The sequence below is a fragment of the Equus asinus genome, chromosome 3 (assembly GCF_041296235.1).
Source record: "Equus asinus isolate D_3611 breed Donkey chromosome 3, EquAss-T2T_v2, whole genome shotgun sequence".
Classification (NCBI taxonomy): domain Eukaryota; kingdom Metazoa; phylum Chordata; class Mammalia; order Perissodactyla; family Equidae; genus Equus; species Equus asinus.
The window spans coordinates 25,983,697-26,003,791 of NC_091792.1; the positions used below are offsets into that span (position 1 = coordinate 25,983,697).

The 20,095-nt window shown below is 35.3% G+C and overlaps 1 long non-coding RNA gene across 1 annotated transcript in view; it reads right to left on the minus strand.

Annotated features, from left to right (window-relative positions):
* Positions 1-790: 790 nt before the first annotated feature.
* LOC123284221 (uncharacterized) overlaps positions 791-20,095 on the minus strand; it is a 266,845-nt gene continuing 247,540 nt past the window's right edge. Inside the window, exons 4-5 of the long non-coding RNA XR_011502436.1 lie at positions 3,014-3,218; positions 791-2,495 (exon numbers count right to left, since the gene is read on the minus strand). This is a non-coding gene — a long non-coding RNA (uncharacterized lncRNA). The remainder of the gene's footprint in view (positions 2,496-3,013; positions 3,219-20,095) is intronic.

The following is a 20,095-nucleotide window of genomic DNA, read 5'->3' on the forward strand; positions in this document are numbered from 1 at the left end:
TTCTATAAATATCATGCAGATGGAAATAATCTTTCTATGCCACCCACAGTCATTTTAAATGTTTATCTTTAATCTCCAATGGTGTTGACTTCTTTAATATCTGAAGACTGAAACACAGGACACATGATTTAATTTTATCAAAAAGTCTTGCAAACGGTAGTCTATTACTGATAGCTGATTTGCATAGGTGAAGGTGCCAGAAGCTGACATATCTAGATAATAAGCTAAGTCACATTATTAGATGAAGAGCTTGCAATTACTTTAATTCCCTTATTTCTTGGGTAAACACATGATAATATAAATATTAGTTTATGACATATAGCTACAACTTACTACTCAAAGCTGTTTCTATTAGAAACTAGCCACAAGTCTGGGTGGTATACACGTTGCATATGTGCACACAGGTACATATATGCTTCCCTGAATTTGTGATTCAAGGTCTTTGATTCTTGGTATTTAAGTCTTTCAGATCTTCATATTGGTTTAGTTCAGGTGTTATTGTGAAAATTGTAGATGTAGAAATATTCGAAGATCCTATCATGGCAAGTTATTTCAAATTTGAATTAAATTACTAAGTGTATTAGTTTGTCTGTGTGCATGCTATATGTTATGCTATCAGAGGAAATTCCTTTCTGAATCTATGTACAGGAGTTAAAGAAGCAAAATTCTGTGACAATTGACAGCCAGCTGCAGGGATCTGGTGACCAATAATGGTAGAATGAGGCCTTATGGAAGAAAAGGTTACCAGAATGTAGTCCACACCTTTAAAGGAATACTGGACTTAGAAACTAAAATTAAATTTTTATTATAATGAATTAGATTTAAAAGATGATTTTGGTTAATTTCTTCCAGTTAAAAACGAGGAAAACAAAACAAAACAAAATGATGAATGAAGTGACTTACCCTAAGTCACCAGAGAGAAAGCTGATCAAATGGGAGTCAGAAGTTTATATTCAATCTTGTAAACTATCCTAGCCAGGAACAATGTTAACTAAAATATATCTTCATATCATATATCCATATTTGCAAGTAGACAGCACTACTCCAGCATTTAATCTCAGATACCACACTAAGAGGAGGAGTTTTGTACACGATAGGTGTGGATGATTTGGCAAATAGTACACAGGGTGTCAGAAGCGAGACTAAAAATATCCGAGATAAAATTAATAAAAAAGGATATTTCCACAGCTATTGATCGACAAATTATTTTTGTCCCATTTAAAGCCACAGAAATCAATAAAACCTTATCACATCTCTAGAATGCTTTTTGGGAGATGAGTCAATGGCAATATTTTTCCTTTCTTAATTTTGACAAATATTCTCTTGTCTGACACTTATACACATTAGAGCAGGATAAAAAAAATTCACATAAATAACCAGATAAAACTTCATTGAAAATATCTACATTTAAAGATCTTTTAATAAATTACTGATATCAGAGATATAAATTGTCAGGATTAAATATGTGAGATGAGAACAAAGGAAAAATCAGATTTAGGGATATAGAAATGCGAAAGAGTAACACAATATTGGAAAACTACGAAAGAAAGGAGAGAATTTGGATTAGAATTGAGATGCAATTAAAATTATTCTTAAATATCATTTTCACCAATTATGGGATAAATAGTGACTAAGAATTAAAGAGCTCATTTATAGTTATATCTGTACATTGATTTAGACAATTGTACTCCTGGTGGTTTGCTGTGTTGTTTAGACTTCAGTGTGTAAGATGTACTCATTAGTCATTCCCTCGACAAATACATGCAAAGTGCCTATCACATGCCAGACATTGTTCTATGTGGTAGACCTCAGTTAACAAATCTAAGTTACTTGACCTCAGGATGCATATATTCTAAGAAGTAGAAACAGGCAGACAACAATAGAAATAAGGAGTAAATTATTTATTGAGAGGACATAACTTTATAATAAGGAAAGCATATTGTAAATATGAAATGAAAAGAATTGGGTAAAGCAAACTGGAATATCTGGAATGGGGAAGTTGCAATATTCTACAGGGACGTCAACTTGAAGATGAGATATGAGCCAAGACTTGAAGGTGGAGCAAAATTGAACCAAGAGAAATGTGGGGAAAGAACATTCCAGGTACGAGAACAGCCAGCATAAAGCCCTAAGGTTGTAGTGTGCCTGGCATGTTTGAAGATCATCAAGGAGTTCAGAGTGGCTGACACGAAAGGGAGAATAACAGGTAAGTGACTACCACCTGTTCTGACCTCAGTTCCTGATCCCAATGTTCTTTACTCCTTCTCAGCTGAGTTACCTCAAGTCCTGGTCACAGAAGGATCCTGGAAATGCCACTTCTCCACGTTAAAAGTGGCATGTGGAAGCTTTGCTATGACCCGATCCACTCCAGAACAGTTTCTGTGGTGCTATTCAGATCCAGGAGCCCTTTCCCCATCCTTAGGAGTTTCTTCACAATTTCTGAAATGATTTCTTCCTCAATATTTAAGTTTAAGGTGTGAAAATTGTGCTTACTCCTGTAAAGAATTATAAGGAAACAGGTTTCTCAGTTCAAAGAAAAACAGCATTTCCAACTAAATGAACTTTATTATGTATATGACTTTTAAGACATTTCACACTTGGTTTACCTAAGTTATACACTATGATATCCAAGTTGTTTTGAAAATGTGTTGATTTCATAGTGTTCCTGAGACCTCATTTTTCCATGAATGTGATGACTTTCTTACATATTATTTGAATTAGTTTTATTATTCATGTATACTTTTAAGCGTTTTTTCTTTTTAAATTTAGTATATTTTAAAAATTTCAAGTAATAGGGTTTATATTAACTTTCCTCATTAGGGTACTACTGGTCTCCCTGTGAGACCCTGCTAAATATAATTCATTTTCAAAGGTTTCAAAAATTAACCTCCATATGAAAAACTTAATTCTTGCATTTTCTTCATTCTTGTGCTTTTTCTTCTTGTATGAAATAACAGCATACACACCAGAAAGTGGAAAGAACATATTCTGAATTATATTTTTCAAACATCACCTTATGGTTTCCTCAGCATCACTGACTGTGTTCTCTTGGCAGTAGGAAATATTTTGGCAATGTAGAAGCATGATTTTCTACTTGCTCTTAAACAGGAACCAAATGGGTGAACAGCTGGGATCTCCTAGCCTTGGAGAAGTCTATTCACAAGACATCAAATCACTGGCATAGTCACAGCATAATCTTAGTAGCTCCTTGACTTTTGCTGTATGGCATAGATTAAAAGGAAATAAGTAAAAAATCCTAGAATTAAGAAAATAAAATTAATGCTCTCCACAATTTCACAAAACAGTTTATATATCTCTTCGTAAATTCCAAATGTAAATTAAATAGACAAAATAAAATAACATGCCTCAGAGACATATTCTCAGCCTAGATATTTGATAATGCTTTATGTTTTATTAATGTTTACATTGGTTTAGGGGGTTGAGAATAAAATAAAAATAAAAATCATTGAGACATTTTGTAGTCTTGGGTAGAGAAATTATTACAAATTACCCACCAGGTGCTTATTTTGTGCCTGCTACATAAAGCAAAACAGACCACTGAAGTCACCCTGTAGATTATGGTTCTTTTTCTATTTCTATTCCTAAATAGTTTTGATTTTCATATTTAGATATTCCATTGTGGACACAAAATCTTTATAACAGATCTTTTCATTTTTTCATTGTAATTTTATTCATATAAATATCTTATATTGCTTAATACTTGTTTTAAACTTCTTTACCATTGTTTCCACTGGTTATTTCTGTTTTGACTATACATTTTGTGTTTACGTATCACTTTTAGATATATTTATTTATGTTTAGATGTATTTATGCCTAACATAAATATATGTTAGATATATTTACATGTAATTACTTTAAGATATAATTACATGTGTTGAAGACAGCTGAAGGTTTTTAGAAAGTGGAAATCTATGATACTTTCATTATCTTTTAACTTCTCTGCTATGCTATAACGTGAACTATTTCGCTGTTACTCTCCAAATTTCCAATAGAATTGTACCCTGCGTGATAGGCCTATTTAAAGCAATGTTTGGTAGGAAAATAAAGGAAATTGGATTTATTCTATATTTGAATTCATCACAGAGAGATAAGAAGACAATGCATGAGTGACATGAAGCATTTAGTGGCAACATATATGCAAGCAAAATGGGTAAGAAATTTTAAAGAAAAATATTGGATGTTTCACAAGACCTGGGATAGGATTAGTGATGATTATAAGTAAATCTCTAAGGTAAGCAGTAATCTATGTCCCTTTATGTCTTATTTATCTAAAAATTCTCATATGGATAGCCTTGAATTTATTATTGTAATTCAAATCTTGCTAGTAAGAGCATGTCTTTAAGTTTTATTTTATATGAAATGTTCTCAGTCTTGGCATGTCGTAAAATATCTGTGTATTCTCTTTAAACTTTGAGAATGAATTAAAGAATATAAAATAGTCAAATACAACCATTTAAAATCTCTAGAAACTGACTAGAGAGAATACAAGTTGAAAATAATTTATTCAAGAAAATGAACTTATTCTCAGTAAAACCAGTTGGAGTCTGTGACATTTAAGCCTGGGGCTACTCCTTTCTACATGCCAGGAACTAGTTGAGGATGCTATATTCTGGGTGGTATTCCTAGTTTTCATCCTCATGCCATAACTCTGACTCTATGGTGCAGCAAATCCACTTTAGACCACGAAGGAAGGACACGAGAAAATGACAATTCACTTTCTAACCCTCTTGCAGCCAATTGAAGCTCTAGGGCACAGAGATTCTATTCTAGGTGGCTGGGAGGATAGGAATTTCACATTATCCTCATCACCAGCACTATGTTGAGGAAATTCTATTCATGGATCTACCTGAGGTGTTTGAATTTGTATATGACAGAGCAAGGGAATATCTACTTCTAAGGACACTTTCTAGAAATCACAGTGGCAAACAATTAGGGAGGGCTAATATCACTGTGATGCAAGTGGAGGCAAGAGAAATGGCAGACTGTCCAGAAATTTAACATGCACAGCTAGAAATAGATAGAGTCATAGGGATTCTCCTAACTTCAGACTCCATCCCTGCTGGTCCAGAAGTCTGTGCACATGTGCAAGTCTGTGCCTGTTCAGGAGACACCAGAGAGAATTGTGAGCAACTGTCACTGGCTGAATGTAGAGCAGACTTTTAACTTCCCTGAAATTGAAAGCATTCCCAAAGCTACAAACAGACCTAATTCAGAGGATCAAAGCCTGTGGCTCAAGGTTTAAGCACAACCTCTGACCAGTGACTGGCTGACCACCAAGCTAGGCACACCTGGGACAATCCTAAAGAAGCCAGGCCCAAATAATGAACTTAGTAGACAAGGACTTCAAAGCAGCTAATTTAAATGTGTTCAAAGAACTAAACGGACTTATTTTTAAAGACTTAAAGGAGAATATGATGATGATGACTGATCAAATAGAGAATCTCAATAAGGAGATAGAAATTATATAATATAATCCCAGGGAATTCTAGAGTTGACAAGTACAATAACTAAAATAAAAAAAATTACTAGAGGGGATCAACAGTAGATTTTACTAGAATAAGAAAGCATCAGAAGTTTTGAAGATAGGTCAAAAGAGATTATCCAGTCTGAGGACCTGAAAGGAAAATAGAGAAAGAAAAATGGTGACTCAGAGACCTGTGAAGCATCATTAAGCATATGAACATACATGTAAAGGAGTACCAGAAGGAATAAAGAGGAAGAACAGGACAGAAAAAATGTTTGAAGAAATAATGGCCAAAGTCTTTCCAAATTTTATTAAACACACTAACCTACATATCTAAGAAGCTCAACAAACTCTAAGTGAAATAAAACAAGGATATTCACACCTAGACACACATAGTCAGCCAACTGAAATACAGTGACAAAAAGAAAATCTTCAAAGCAGCAAGTAAAAATTGATATACCACATGCAAGTGAATCGTGTGAAGTATTAAAGCTGACGTCCCACCACAAAGGATGAAGGCCAGAGGCAGTGTGATGACTTGACCAAAGTGCTGCAAGGAAAACAACGACTGCAAAACACTAAAAAAAAACAAAGCAAAACAAAAAACCTATCAAGGAGGAATCTTTATCTGAGACTACTATCCTTCAAAAATGAGGATGAATTAAAGACAGTCACAGACAACAAAGACTGAGAGAATTCATTGCTATCAGAGATGACATAAGAATATATACATGTTTGAAGTTATAAGATTGAAAGGAAGTGAGAACAGAGTAATTCGAATCCACATCAAGAAATAAAGGGCACTGGTAAAAGTAACTGGGTAGGTAATTATAAAATATGGTGTAATTATATATTTTTCTCCATTCTTCTTTTAACTGTTTTTATTAAACTATATAAAATAATAATTAAGGTATATCCTTGGACTTATAAAGATATATCTACATGATTTTTGAGCAAAGGAAGAGTAAGGTAATAAATCTATTTTGGAATGAGGAAGTGGCACCAAGTTGTTACTCAAATTCAAAAGAAGTTTAAAACCCAGGAAATTATAAAATGAGTAGTTTAATATACAAAACTCTATAAATATGTTTTTTTAATATATAATTAAAACTGTATAAATATATTCTTTTCTTTGTGCTCTAAGCTTCTTTAAAACGCATAGGATTATATAAAACATTAATTATAACACTCCATTGTTGGATGTGGAACCTATATAGATGTAATGTATACAATTAACACAGAGAAAGGGAGAGAGAATATAGTTACATTGGTACAAAATTTCTATATTTTACTAGAATTAGATTAGCACAAATCTGAAGTAGATTCAGATAAATGTATAATGTCACCTCTGGAGCAATTAGTAAGAAGAAAAATAGAAAAATATAGTTAAAAAATTTTAATATTATAATAGTATATTCTCATTTATCATAACAGAAGGCAGATAAAGGAAGACTAGTAGACAAACATAAAATCAGAATTGCACAGAGAAACAAATATCAAAGTGGAAGATGTAAATTCAAACAGATCAATAGTAATATAAAAAAATGAATGAAGATCTCAAATCAAAAACTTCAGTTTTTATCTAAGACACTAGAAATAGAACAGAAAACTAAACCCAAAGCAAGAAAAATAAATCCCTCAAAAAGGAATAAAGATGAGAACAGAAATTAATAAAATACAAAATATAAAAAGCAACAGATAATTTAAACATCAGAAGTTGGTTCTTTTTCAAAAAAAAAACCTGACATTTAAGTACATTGACCAAGAAAAATAGAGAAAAGAACACAAGTTATCAACATCAGGAGTAAAAGAGGTGAGAGCACTACTGACATAACAGATTTAAAATTAAGGACTACTATGAACAAATTGGACAACTTATATGAAATGGAGAAATTCCTAGAAACATAAATTAGCTGCATAGACTCATGAAGAAATGGAAAATCTGGATAGACTTGTAAAAAAAAAAAAGAGAGAGACTAATTAAGTTGGTAATGAAAAATTGTCCCCCATACAAAGAAATGTCCAGCCCCAGATGATTTCTACCAAAATGTTCAGAAAAAATAATATCAATACTCCTTAAACTATACCACAATACAGCAGGAGAGAATGCTTCTTAACTCATTCTACAAGGCCAGAATTACCCAGATTTCAAAGCTACATGAAGATATCAGAAAACAGGAAACCTATAGATCAAAATCCTTCACGAAATCAGACACAAAAATCCTCAACCCCTTAAAGAAAGTGAAAAGGCAAGCCACAGACTGGCAGAAAATATTTGCAATCACATATCCTATAAAGGACTTATATCCAAAATATACCAAGAAATCTTACAATTCAAGAATACAAATAGCCCAAATAAATATTGGCACAAAAATCTGAATAATCACTTCACTAAAGATGACATGCCAAAAGGCCAAAAAGCACGTGAAAAGCTGTTCATAATCAGTAATCTTTAGGAAAACGCTAGTTTCCTAGTGAGATGTCACTTCACACCTATTAGAATGTTTATAATTAAAAAGTCATACAGGTCATTAGGAAAATGCAAATTAAAACAACAGGAGATGCCACTAGAAACCTATTTGAATGGCCAAATTCAGAACACTGACAACACCAAATGTTTGCAAGGAAGGAGAGCAGCAGTAATTCTCATTCGCTGCTGGTGGGATGTTGAGTGATAATGACATGTCAATGTCAGTTCACCAGTTGTAGCTAATGTACACTTTGCCATGGGATGTTGATAATGGGAGTGGCTAAGTATGTGTCGGGTCAGAGGGTATATGGGGAATCTCTGTATCCTCTCACTTTTGCTGTGAACGTAAAGCTTCCCTAAAAAGCAAAACCTGTTTTTAAAGAAACGTGTACACCCGAAGACTCGTATATGAATGTTCATTGCCACATTATTTATAGTAGTCCAAAGATCCAAGATAAAAAACACTGAATAGAATCATGTATTTGGATATTTTTGCTCAGAGTAATCATGAGTTTTGTGAAGTTATTTAGTGAGAAATAAAATGAAAAGGATATGGAGGACCCTTAATATGCAAGTTCTAGAGCTGAATTGTCTCAGTTCATTAGGCAATGGGGCGGGACCTTAGGGAAAATCATGGAGGGAGAAATAATAGCAGGTGTGCTTCAGTAAAATTAATTCAAAACTACATGAACAATTGCTTTTCAGTAATACAGTAAAACATACACCATAGCCAAATAATGCAAAGAACCTACTTTTTGTTTCTTCATAGTTGTCTGTGCCTGAGTACACAGGGTAAAGAATTGGGCTGAGAAATGGAGAAAAAAGGTTTAGTGGTTTAGCCAGGAAAACTAATAAGAATATCTGATTCACTTTAGATGTCAGAGGTCACAGTGCTAAGGACTTCTACCACAAATTTTTATAACGAAACCACTGTTTCGCAGACCCCAAATATATATCAAAATATTGAAATGTTTACAGAGTTAGTTTGGCTGTAGCTTTTATTCTGGATTTTTTAAAAATGTCAGGCTGCAAAATAAATCTGATTTCAATTGTTCAGACTTTATGCATATAATAATAATGGAGGCTATTTGGAGCAGAGAATGTTGCTAGAATTTATCAGGACTCTATTTACTGGAAAGAAATTACAGTAACCTGTGTTTACTGTAGCTTGGTGAGTGCCATGGGAGTAGGTACAGTAATTGGCCCGTGGCATGTTTTCAAATCATTACAAGCCCCAGGCTCTTTGTAAATCACTGGTTAGGAAGCACTCATTCAATACTATTCTTTAGTAGCAAATATGATAAAAGCTTATATTTTAATTTTACTTGTAAGAGTGAAGTTCTCCAATTTTTTGAACACTCAATTTATTTAGCTAAATCCCAGGTTAGTTTTAAGTATTGCTCAAAGAGTTGAACAATATCCATGTTCACCTTGACAGGCCAATAGAAAGAGAAATGAAAAGAAAAGAAAGGGACTGAGAACTGAGAAAAAATTGTGCATGTAGTTTGATAAATTCCAAATTATAACTCTCTAGTTTATCAATATGTAATGTGACTGATAGAATATACAGATCAAATCCAGAATCAAGGTTAGAGTTTATGACATTCTTAAGCAGGGGAAGCAATTAAAGAAATCATAAAGTAATAGTTGAAATATTTTATTAACTTAAAAAAATTAAATTACTTTTGGTCAAAAGGCAATGTGACCAAAGTTAAAAGCTCAAAAAGAGAGCAAAAAAAGTATTTCAGTTTATATGAGTCTAATGTTAATATAGCTGTGACGGTAATTTTGTGTGTCAATTTGACTGGGTCACAGGATGCACAGATATTTAGTTAAACATTATTTCTGGGTGTGTCTATAAGGCTATTTCTGGATAAGATTAACATTTGAATAGTAATTTGAATTAACATTTGAATAATTATCATTTGGATAAGTAATTATCATCTGAATAAGTAATTTGGGTATGTAAAGCAGATTGTTTTCCCCAAAGTGGGTGAGCCCCATTTAATCTGTTGAAGGCCTGAATAGAATAAAAGTCTGAGTAAGAAAGAATTCTTTTTCTCTGTCTGAGAGCGAGGATATGTATATATATATATAATCTTTTTTTTCCTCTGGAGAACCAAAAGTAATACAATAACAAATATACAAAGAACTGACCTCTCAAATTTATGAAAACAATTAATGTAATCCAATAGAAAAATAGGTAAAGAGTCAAACTAAAAAGAGGAATAGAAAAAGAAAGCAAGAAAAGAAGATTGGGAAATGCACACAGGAAGTCACACACATGCACAGCCAATAAATATTGAAAAAGGTAGCAAATTAGTGATCAAAAAAATAAATACTGAGAGATTTATTGTCTCTTGTCAGATATATAATATCCAGTGAGAATAAGAGAGAGAAGATCTCTCTCATGCATGATAGGTATCTTAGAAATGAGGGAGCAGTATTCCAGGGAATCCTCTCCCTCCAACAGAAGGTCATCAGAGATCAGGGGATCTGGCAATGTCTAGACTCCTTAGGAACATGAGCTGTCACCACAGTGTGAATATGCATGTTAGAGGACAACCTGCACAGATGACAGATTATATAATGAAAGTTAGAGTTGCCTATACAAAGGAAGGATGCTACTCAATTATGTTTGCCACTGAGATACACATTACTGAGTAGATTGCATGTGTAATCTGCAATGGATAAATCTGAAGGAAAGTAGAGATACGAACTGAATGCGAGATCTTTGAGTTTGTTTCCTTATAGAGAAGGAGACTCCTTTAGACACATTAATCAGCTGAAAAAATTCTAGGAAAAGAATGGTTTTTACCACTATGCACGGCAGGGGCTGTGCCATTTCGTTTTTAACCTCTAGACAAACAATCATGAAGGAAGGTTGTGGTGGGCATAATAGATAGAGATCAGATTAAAATATAGCAATGGGAAATAGGCAAACTTCTTTCTGCAAACTTCTCTTTTTCTTTGAGGAAGATTAGCCCTGAGCTAATTGCTGCCAATCCTTTTTTTGGCGAGGAGGACTGGCCCTGAGCTAACATCTGTGCTCATCTTCCTCTGCTTTATATGTGGGACACTCGAATATGCTTAACATCTAAAGCACATAATACTTTATAAATAAAAATGTTTATCCTTCACAACTTTAAAATGCAGGTGCTCACTGTCTTGCCTTACTCCTGTCCATGCCCCCTCCTGATCAAGAACACTGCTATAGCAGAGAGAATTCCAGGTGGCCAATTATGTTCATTCTCACTGGAGGAATTTCAGCAAATCAGTTTTCAGTTAACATAAAAGGGAAAAGGAAAGGAGATGAAAATAAAATGTCCATTGTTGTGAAATGTATTGTACATACACTAATATATATGAAAATTATGTGACCAGTTTAAAGGAAAATCAAACAAAAATTGCCACAGTCCAATTTAACAAATAAATTTTTAAAAAAATTTATCTTTGCAAATTCTCAAGAAATTCTTTAGGTTCTCTTCCTATGGAGATAATTACGGTTAGGTCAAATTCAACTGCACTGGTTAATGCTGTTGTAGGGGAGGAAGACATTTCCTCTCCCCAAATGGGGGTTCGTCTGGCTGGAGAACGAATTAAATTCGCATGAGACAGAATAGCAAGAGAAAATTAAACAAAGTTTTATGAGGAACCATGGCCCAGGGCCTTTCTACCTGAAGGAAGAAAGGGCACCGAAGAAGTGGGGTGCACAGAGTGGTTATATACCCCCAAATGGGGTGTTTCACATGTGATTGAAATGTCCCTCCCACAATAGTCACAAGATTGCCCTGTTGGCACATTGCTTGATGGACACAGCAGGTAATGGTCTGCTATCTCGGTGGTGGCCATGGCAGGAGGCAAGTCCATGTCTGGAGCTGGGCGGTCACAGGTGAGCACAGCAATCAGTTCCTAGCATAAGGAAAGATGCTTAATCCTTAAAGAAATGCCAACTTTGGGAGGGGGAGGGAAGTCAGTTACAGGAGGTTACCAGACAAGCACAATAAAATGCAGATTTAAGTCCTTGCCTTTGGTATTGATTAAGAGTTTCTAGAGGAAGGTCATCGCCTTTCTTCTTCCTGGTACAGAGAGGGAGGCACCTTTTACAGATAGAGATTTACCTTACAAATGTAAATGTGTCCTAACAAAGGGCAAGTTCCCTTCCTCAGAGCCTCCTTCCCTGTCCCAGTTTATCAAAAGCAATCAGCCTCAAATAATCCTGATGCCAAAGAGATATATCTTGGGGTGGCCAATTCCAGGTCCCCACACTGTCAAAACCCAAGCTCTGCACATTGAACAAAACAAAGCAGAAAGATGAGTTTATTGCAAGGGTTTCGATCTGCAAGTGGGGAAACTCAAGGCTACAGGAGCAATGAGTTTCCAGTTAATCAGAGGATCGAAGAAGTCGAGAAAGGGTGTGAACAGACTTGGCGTTTGGGAATTGGCTGATGTCCTCTGCTGGTTTTTGAGAAGAGCTATAATTTCTCGTTAGGTTAGGTTAAATTTTCTTTATTCCCCTGCATTGACCTTCTCCATTTTGTCCCTGAAATAAGTGACTTCATTTTAGTTTCATTCTACAATGCCAAAATATTTTCCAAAATGGTTGCTTCCACTAACCCCAATGTCTCACATTATGCCCAACATATTGATTTTAGTTCATTTTTAATCTTTTCCACTCTGGTGAGTATAAAATAGATTCACATTGTGGTTTCAATTTTCATTTCACTGATAACTAATCACATTAAACAAGTGGAGAAAAAGTGATTCTTAATTAAAAGTTTAAATGCATTTCTTCAAATGAAGGGTTAAAATTTATGCTAGTAACCTGTATTTATTTACCCTACACGGAAAGGCTTCTGCTTTCCAAATTAAAATAAAAAAACTTTAGAGTTCCTTCATAAGTTTTTACACTTCTGTATTAACTGAAACCTATGTTCTTCATTGTTCTTTAGGAAAATCTGTAGAACTTTTCAGAAGGAAATTTACTTAAGAATCGCAATCAAGACATTTTGTAGGACAATAAAGACATTAATAATACTTTGTTTTTGCACATGATATTATTCCCTCTCAAGTTTAATGGCTTACAATGCTTTTTTTTTTTTTTTTTTTTTTGGCAGTATAAAGAAATTAGCTCTGTTTCCTGGCACAATTAGTTGTTAGTCCTTCATTTTTATTCTGTTGAAGACTGAAGGACGAATCTGTGATAACAGAATCAAGCACTTGGGTAGTCAGCTAAGATTCTTGTCTAGGAGTAATTTATCATGTAAATGGGGCCTGCTTTTTTTTTTAATGGAAATTTGAAAACAGCTTTCTGCATGATTGAAGTCTTTGTCAGTAGCTCACTCCAACATGTGACAAATGTTACTTTTCTCACAAGATAGCAGGAAGATCAGTGTGATAACTTCTGAAATGGCACAATTAGTTGAATATATGTATTTTGTTCCAAATCCTCTCTTGCTCTTTTAGATTTTTATTTGTATGTTACATTTACGCTCTAAAGCTTAAAAGATCATAAAATGCATTTTTCTGTGACCAAAATAATAGTGTGGGAAGCCAAATCTGTAAAGTGTATATATATATATTTTCTTTCCTTTCAACCTATGACTTTTCAAGCTATTGAAATAACATTAATATATTAAGACAGTGTCTGCATTAAAAAAGTGTTTCTACTGGAAATACTAGAAAATGTCTAGGTGGTTATTTGTATGACACCAGATAACTGAATATTTTAAAATGTATAGAACACAGATGTTCTTTAGTTTTCCTGGGGCATTTGGCACCATATAAAGAACTTAAAGTACTTTTTATCTAAATATCTAATACATAAATATTGATACTGCAGTCAATACCTAAAAATATGGATGTGCTCAAATATTTGATGTTTATCCCTAAGGAAAAAATATGCCAAAGGGCCCATGTCTGTCAAAGGAAAATTGTAATCTTTAAAGTAATTTTTAACCCATCCTAGAGGAAACTGTTTTTTAAAATTAACTTAGTTATCCTTTATTAAAGTCATTCAACTATTATATTCAATTGACCATATCAGGAATTATAGTGTGAAATTATAATTTCATGAAGTGCTTTATATTTTATTTGTTGTCAAATTATTTGAACTCTCCACTTTAGTTGACCTAAATATAAGGTCTATTTTATTATATAATACTTTATTTTCCATTTTAATATGTTTATGCTTTCAATTCTAAGATGCTTCTCAAATATTTATAAGAGAATATGAAAATATTTTAACTAAAAAATTCTGAAAATACATATATATATATATATATGTATATATACATATGCTAACAATCTCATTTTCTGACTTTGTGTCCTTTACATTGTGATTCTCTTTGGCCATCACAATTGGCCCCAGTAGTCTTTTCTTAGTTTCTCTTTTGTCCTTCCCTGGGTATTTGTGTTTTTCTGCTGATCCATTTGCATGGTTTACAATTTCAGGATGCCATTGTCCATGACCATGTTTCTCTGAAGTTATTACTGTTTCCACGTCACTGCACTGCCAACCTTTTGGAATTGATTTACCAGCTAGGAAGCCCCTAAGCTGTCACAGACCCTTCCTTCAAGAAAATTAAATGCAGAACAGTAATAGTGAGTGCTTTGTGGGGCCTTAGAATTTTTAATCCAGTGTTATTTTTTCCACAATTGTTATGTGTCTTTTCTGTTCAAGATATTCTGTTTACCATTGCTGACGTGGATGTCATAGATGCATTTCAGTACAGAGTGATTGTATGTGACTCTAAAGAAATATGGTTCATATAATTGCTGTACATTCATGGATGGAACATTCTGTAGGGGAGGAAGACATTTCCTCTCCCCAAATGGGGGTTCGTCTGGCCAGAGAACGAATTAAATTCACATGAGACAGAATAGCAAGAGACAATTAAACAAAGCTTTATGAGGAACCATGACCCGGGGCCTTACTTCCCGAAGGAAGAAAGGGCACCGAAGAAGTGGGGTGCACAGAGTGGTTATATACCCCCAAACAGTGTGTTTCGCATATGATTGAAATGTCCCTTTTACAACAGTCACGAGGCTGCTCTGCCAGCACAGCGCTTGATGGAGGCAGATAGGTCTGCTGTCCCAGTGAACGCCGCGGGGTGGCAGGTGTGTTGCCTCGGGTTGGGGGGGGTCACAGATGAGCGCTGAAATCAGTTCCCAACCTAAAGAAAGATGCTTCATCTTTAAGGAGATGCCAACGTTGGGAGGGGGAGGGAAGTCAGTTACAGGAGGTTACCAGACAAGCACAATAAAATGCAGATTTAAGTCCTTGCCTTTGGTATTGATCAAGAGTTTCTAGAGAGAAGGTCATCTCCTTTCTTCTTCCTGGTACAGAGAGGGAGGCACCTTTTACAGATAGAGATTTACCTTACAAATGTAAATGTCTCCTAACAAAGGGCAAGTTCCATTCCTCCTTCCCTGTCCCAGTTTATCAAAAGCAATCAGCCTCAAATAATCCTGATGTCAAAGAGACATATATTGGGGTGGCCAATTTCAGGTCCTTACAATTCCAACCTGTAGAAATAGGAATGCAAATCAACTATATTGGATATTGTGACCTCACTGATACCATGGATGTGTTTAAAGGCTTTGGGGGATCTGTGTAATTGTAATATGAGATGACAAAACTAGTCATTTGTCAGAAAAGGCATGAGTGTATGTATGTCTGTCTGTCTTCTATGAACAGATGTGTATAGGATGGATAAGAAATCTAAAAATTTACCTTTGGTCTGGAGCTAATGATAGATACACTGTTTTGTATTTGGAATAAAACTGATTTCAGAGACATTACTGAGAATGGAAATTGAAGATGTGAAAAGCCTGGGGGCAGGAAAGTAGTGTAGGTGCTTTAAGGCATTCATTAATTAGTTTATCTACCCAAATCCCAGAATGTAATTTACTCTGCATCAGAATATGGCTGATTCCTCAGTTTAACTGCTGAGCCTCAGCAACTATTGTTTTCCACCTTTCTTCTTGAGAGACAGATAAGCAGTGAAACTGACTGCTGTGGACGGTTTAACATTCAGTTCACCTCTTCCACCCCTTGCCTTGGGGCAGCTAGCACACTTTGCACAGCCTAAATCTTAGCAGGATTTGGGAGAATTCACCTTAGGGAAATTAAAACTGCAGAAACAGTCAAGGGATCTATGATTACAAATAATCTGCAAACCCCCATCATTTGGCAATACTGAGCTATATTGGTGCAAACTCAGAGGTTTGATTTATAAGTGTTTCTTGGGTAGCCACATGCAATGTAAATGACTTTTACTTTTAAGTGTGTCATCTTTTCAGGCTAAATCAACTCGAATATGACAATAAAAGCATTTGCTTTTTTTTGGTATAATGGACAGGACTCTAATAGGTATTGTTAGATCTTTGTATAATCTCCTTTCAAACACTGACACACATCCCATCCAATTGTTTTTCATTCTTGTGGATATTTAGATGGATGATGCAGATCCCCTTTCAGAACCCATTTCCCCAGGTACAGGGGTGTTGCCTGCTGATAACTCACAGCCGAGACTTTCAGTAAGGCTATCCTCTGTGGGAGGAAGGTGCCTTGTTCAAGCTTCCTTCCCCGCCCTCCTCTCCCTTGTGGCCTTCATCCAATTGGTCCATCTGGAGGTTCAAAGGCCTATCAGCTATGTCTCTGTTTTAGACCCCTCTGAAGGGGCATCCTAGCTTACATTCAACTTCTCCATCTGTATAGTCCTCCTTTCCTTGCTCCCTCACAAGCATTTTTCCCAAATCCCTCTCCAATAAACGTCTGTAATGGAGATTTCAGTTTCAAAGTCTGTTTCCGAAGAAACTCAATCTATGTGTGGTGATCACATAAGTAAGACTAGTCCTTGACGGAGGAAGGGGCAAAAGGCAAATCTAAGCTCTATTCCTCCACTCAGTTTGCTTTTTTAATGTTGAGCCATTTCAATGCAATCATTTCCAGGAAGAGTGCTAAGATCAGGAATGGGAGGTTACATGATTTCTTCAAGACTGGTCTTAAGCAAGCTTGGGATGAATTATAGCTTTCTAGCTGCCATTTTATCTTAGTTGTGAAAGAATTTCAGGACTCCGTCTTTACCTAACAATAACCTGGTACAAAAACTATAAACGATATTTTTGTTTTTGTTTTCGTCAGCACATTTCCTTGTGCATTTTGTCCAGTTGGGAACTTTACAGGTTTTGTGATGTCTTACAGAAAAGCATGACCTCTGGTAATGAGACTTGGATTTCCTCTCTAAGAAGCAGTCCCTGTCTCTTCAAATATGTAGAACATCAAGATCTAAGAAGAGCTGCATCCCCAGGGACCCCATGCAGGGCTATGAATATTTGGCTTCTAAAATTCTAACAGCTGTTACTGAACCAGGTTAGTTTTGCCCACCACGTGATGTATGCGAATCACTGAGATGATGAGTTTGCAGCAGAGAAAGGGTTTATTCACAAGGCAACCAAGCAAGGAGATGAGAGAACAAACCTCAAATCTGCCTCTCTGAAACATATGGATTAGGGATATTTATAGGATAAAGGGGCAAGACAGTCTGAAGTGTGGCAATAGATAATTGGAGGTAGGGAGAAGTGAGGTAATTGACGATCTGAGGAAGAGTAGTCAAGCTTCATGGTTCTTCATAGGATAATCGTTCACAAAATGGTGGCATTAATAAGATCTGAGAGTGGAGTTTTTGGCTCCCTGACATCAGGAGGTCACCTATTGGACACCGGTGCAGGCCCAACTAGTGGGTTGGGGTCTCCACCAGCCTGAAACAGACAGGGGTCGACTCAGTTCCTAAACCACAACTCAGGCATCCATTACCATGGTGACCCAAGCATCAGGGAGATGTTATCTATGAGGAACCTAGTGGGAATCACATAATATATTGCCTATCTGCTTGTCTTTAAAAAACAAGCAGCACAGCTAACAGTTAGTGGGCAAACAAGTAAAGACTACAATTAATAATTGCCAAAACAACACTTTAGTTACTAGCTGCCTAATCATTAATGGCTAACTGTCTACCAGTTCCACAGTGATTTGGGATTCACTGAAAGATTAACATGCTGCAGATACTCCATGTTCCTCAGAATATGTAGTGACCATCCTCTCTTTACTGTGGTTACTCAATGAAGGTTATGTAGAGGTTTTGCCTTGTCCCCTTTTATAACTTTTTCCAAATTTTCTCTCTAAATTTCCTATAAAAACTACCCTTAAAAAGTGCACATTGTATAGTAATTAAGAGTATGAACTTTGAAACCAATCATACCTATTTTGCCTTACTATTATGCCACTTACTAAATAATAACCTAACAAGTTTTCTGAGAATATTAAGGGCCAATATGTTTTTATATATAGTAAAAATAGTAATATAACCTATAGCCAGAGATGATGTAAGGATTTAATTACATAATTTATTCAAAACACGAAGCATAGTATTTGGCCTGTAGTCAGCACTAAAAAAGACAACTACTGTAATAATAAAATGATTATTAACTTTATCAGTCCCCTGAAAGATTTTAAATCATTTTTATTATTTCTCTAAACTTTAATTATATTATTTCCTCTACCAAAGGTAACATTTTAAAGTTGGCATAATATATCTTTAAGAATTCAATTCCTTTGAAATTATGTTCTTCTTTTCATGGGTCTCCTTTATTCTGTCCTTCAGGCATTCAGTCTCTATGCTCTTTCTCATCTCTCCCTTCTCCACTCCCTCTACTATGAAAATATGCTCTTAAACCCATTACCATTTATACCTAGTTGTGCATTTCCAATGCATTATCATTTACAAAGGTATTTAGATTAGAAAAAATATCTTTATAGAGATTGAAGGCAGTTTTACTTTGCTAAAAAATTTTAGGCACCAAAAAGCAGATAGAGTATAGTGTAAGTGCTTGACAATTAGCTTTTTTGATTGTAATGTAAGTGCCTGACATTAAGCTTCAGATTGTGAGGCATCCATTTCAAAGTCATGCATCTGGAATAAACACATTGCCAGGTATATTACGAGACAAAGTACCAGATAAAGAACCAGGCCAACCCACCCATGAAGTTCTCTCTATAGAAAGCCCCCAGTGACTTGGATAACTGAGCTCTTGAATGACCCTGTGTTTTCCTTCCCGGGCTTGCATTCCTGTTCTTGTGTTTTAAATTCACCGATAAAGAGTGAATCCATAAAACCCTAAGCACTCCATTCTCTACCCTAATAAAGGCAGAACCCCAGGTCTGCACTCTCTCTCTCTCTCTTTTCTCTCTCTCTGTGACATTGCTATGTGATTCCAGGTGTGCCATGGACACTCCAGGACTTGTGAGTAATAAATCCTCCTTTTTAACATCCCCTGATGGTTGGTGTTGAGGTGCATCTTGGCAATGATAATAAAAACTACAAGGGCCAGTCCAGCCACAACATTGGCTCTTGTGGGGGAAATGTCTGTCAGGGCTCACCACAGCTAGTAAGGGCCCTGGTGAGTGTCCTTAGGCACTCCTAGCCAAGAGCATCACTATCAATAGGGTTTGACTGACACAAAATTTAAGATTATGCATTTATTTGAAACCTTCAAATCACAGCAGGGAATAACTACTCAGCCCACATTTACATCACTGAGACCACAGAAAGTTAAAAGTTTAAGAAAGCACACGCACCCTTTAGGAGAGTACACTCATTTAGTGCAATTATTATAGTGCACTAAACAGGACTCTAGTGACCTGACAGATGCCTCTCCAAGCACTTATTTCCAAAAACTTACACTCATTTTTAGAAGCATCTGGTTCATTATGTATGGTTAAGACTATTATTTATGAATCTCCTGGGAAATCGAAACCAATTTCATTTGTACCTATTCAAGTTTGAATGTTTTTATTCTGCTCACCCCCTCAAATTGCAGATGCACAAATATTTTGTTTATTTGAGATTAAATGGAGAGTGTGAATGTATATATACGTATTTCCAGGATGTAGGCATCAAAGGCAGTTAAATGAAATTACAGCATATATTAAAAAAAAAAAAAAAAAACCAAAAGACTCCACAGTGATTTCCAATTCTATGGTCACACAATTCCTAGAAATCCCCAAATTACTGGTCTGAGCTACATGCAATATTTTATTGACTTTATCAGACATATTTAATCAAATTGATGCTAGC